The sequence below is a fragment of the Adelges cooleyi genome, unplaced genomic scaffold (assembly GCF_023614345.1).
Source record: "Adelges cooleyi isolate 19-005CV unplaced genomic scaffold, UGA_ACOO_1.1 ACOO_flye_CR_arks_rails_tigmint_CR_PRNA_780, whole genome shotgun sequence".
Taxonomy (NCBI): domain Eukaryota; kingdom Metazoa; phylum Arthropoda; class Insecta; order Hemiptera; family Adelgidae; genus Adelges; species Adelges cooleyi.
The window spans coordinates 1,718-4,450 of NW_026096492.1; the positions used below are offsets into that span (position 1 = coordinate 1,718).

Consider the following 2,733-nt stretch of genomic DNA (forward strand, 5'->3'; position numbering starts at 1 on the left):
CAAAGACCACCCCCGTTAGTAGAAAATATAAGTAGCTGTTTTATGAATAACAAAAATGGTCTAAGTAATAACCTAGTAATTAGAGGTATTTTAAATAATGTTGGTTATAAGTTCACTATTGACTCAGGAGCAAGTGTAAGCGTTATTAATGAATCGTTACTTCCAAAAAATCAATATATTAATTCATTTGGGCAAACAAAATTATACAGGGTGATCCAACTAACGTAAGACACTCATTTTCTCGGAAAATATGAATATTTTGAGATTTTTTTTTTTTCTTAACTTTTAGGTACATATTTTACTACATTTTTTCAATATTTAGAATATTTTTATCTTCAACCCTTATACGTTATAAAACTACGAAACTCGTTTTTTCAAATGGAAACATATGTTTTTAATTCCATAAGTATGTAGACAATTTTTTTTAAAAAATGTTAGCGTTTGAATTTTCAATTTTCAACTATCTGTTCGTTTTTTGTGACTTAGTAAAGATTTGAAATTAAAATCAATATTTGTTCGGTTTTTCAGCAGTAGCACTTTTATTTGCCAGTAAATAATGATAATATTGGACCCCATCGATAATACTGTCACCGATAATGAGACATAAATAACTCTGGCTCTAATTTTGTTTTATTATTATATGGACAATCGATTCTTAATCTACCTGTTTGGAAACAAATATACCTTACATAACCGTCATCCGTTCACATGTATTATCAGTAGACTGCGATGTGGACGATTTTGCCTTAAACCACTTTTACGGTATGATTATAATATAGCGTTAATATTATTATCACAGTATCATTATACTATGGTATGAGTAAAACTTAAATTGTCAAACGACAAACAACGTGTACTCGTGATTTGTGAACAGTTTTTTTTATACATAAAGAAGAAACTAGTATTGTGTTTTAAAATGTCTAATTGTGGTTAGTGACTTACATTTTACAATTTATTTTGAAACTATAATGAATGTAATGATTTCATAAATATAATTAGTTCTCATTAGTAATAGTGAAATTTGTATTTAAGACTTGGAAAACTCAACATAACAACCAAGTTATACAATATACCTACTGATTTATTTAATACTATACGTAATATAATATTATTATATGGCCAATTAACAGTTGTTAATTATAGTTTAACTGGAATAAATGTTGATGACTAACCGCAGGAAAGCTGTAAGTACAATATATTAAATACTAAAATTTTAATTTGTATTTTTTAGCAGGACATTTTTTAAGAAGATTACTGGAAAGTTAATGATGTGTTGAAACCTTAATGTACAATTTGTCACTGATTAAAATAGTCAGTATTGGTTTATCAAGCTACATATCAATATGTCATTTATGATTATTCAGTTACTAGTTAGGTATGTTTCGAATATCAATATGCACTAGAGTCTAGATGTGCAATATTTTAGTATTGAAAAACTGTATATTGTGAATAATAGATATTACGCTATTACTATTAGTAAATTGTTACTTTGTATATTTTCAGTTGTGTCAACGTCTTCATTTTGAAGTCGTCTTTTGTAGATATAACCGAAAAATGTACAAAATAAAAATAATATTGTTTTAGATTAGGCATTTTATAGAAATTAGGAGATATAAGTTAATAATTATTAAATTATTTTTTTTAGATGAAGAAAATATTGCTTTCTACTTGGAATCTTAGAAGGAGAAAATATTAGCATTTAACACAACCATACTCAACCAGCGGCCCCTGGGCTGAATACAGCCCGCCGATTATTTTTATGTGGCCCAAAAAGAACTCATTATAAATATTTAAAGGCTATAAAAAAAAAAAATATTAATATAAAATATAACAAAACAATTATATTTTCAAGATGTGTAACATCTTAAATATCAAAAATATATTTACAAAATGTTTACTATTACTAGTAGAAATAAGTTTTTGCTTATGAAATCATTATGTTTATTAGTTTTCATCGTACATTGTAGAGCAATATAAAATGTAGTCACAATTAAAGAATATATAAACAAAATTGACTCTACTTAAATAGTTAAATGTATTAACAAAACAAACGGCATAGGAGTATAGGACGTTTCCGGGTTCTGAATACACAATGCAAGTCACGTTGCCGGCAGCCGGTTGCACGCACTTTTTTTGGGCTTGATAATATATCATAATCATACCGTGATAATATGGGTAGGTAAGGTTGGAAAAAATTTCGTCGTAAGTGTTGTCTACTGATAAGATATGTGAACAATTGACCAGACATGTATATGGTATCGCGGTTTCTGACAGTAGGTAAAGAACCGCATCTCCATATATTATAAAAAAAAAAAGTAAGGAGTATTACTATTATCTGATTATCGGTTTTATCGACGGACGACGGGGCGAGGTCGATAATATTATTTAATAGTATTTAATATGCTACCTGTTTTGAAATCCCAAATAAATATGGATCAAAATTTCAAACCTTTACAACGTAATAACTACAAAACCGATTGATGAAAATTAGAAATTCAAACGCTAAAACTTTTTTAAAAATGTTGTCTACAGATTTATGAAATTAAAAACATACATTCCCATTTAAAAAATCAAATGCGATACTTGTTTTACATATAAGGGTTGAAGATAAAAATATTCTAAATATTGAAAAATGTAGTAAAATATGTACCTAAAAGTTTAGAAAAAAAATTCTGAAAATATTTATATTTTCCGAGAAAATGAGTGTCTTACGTTAGTTGGATCACCCTGTAT

At 27.3% G+C, this 2,733-nt stretch overlaps 1 long non-coding RNA gene across 1 annotated transcript; it reads left to right on the plus strand.

The window, feature by feature from the left end:
* The first annotated feature begins 956 nt into the window (after positions 1-956).
* LOC126845341 (uncharacterized) lies at positions 957-1,846 on the plus strand. The gene is made up of 3 exons (XR_007686760.1): positions 957-1,184; positions 1,232-1,375; positions 1,646-1,846. It is a non-coding gene; the product is annotated as an uncharacterized LOC126845341 (long non-coding RNA).
* Positions 1,847-2,733: the final 887 nt, after the last annotated feature.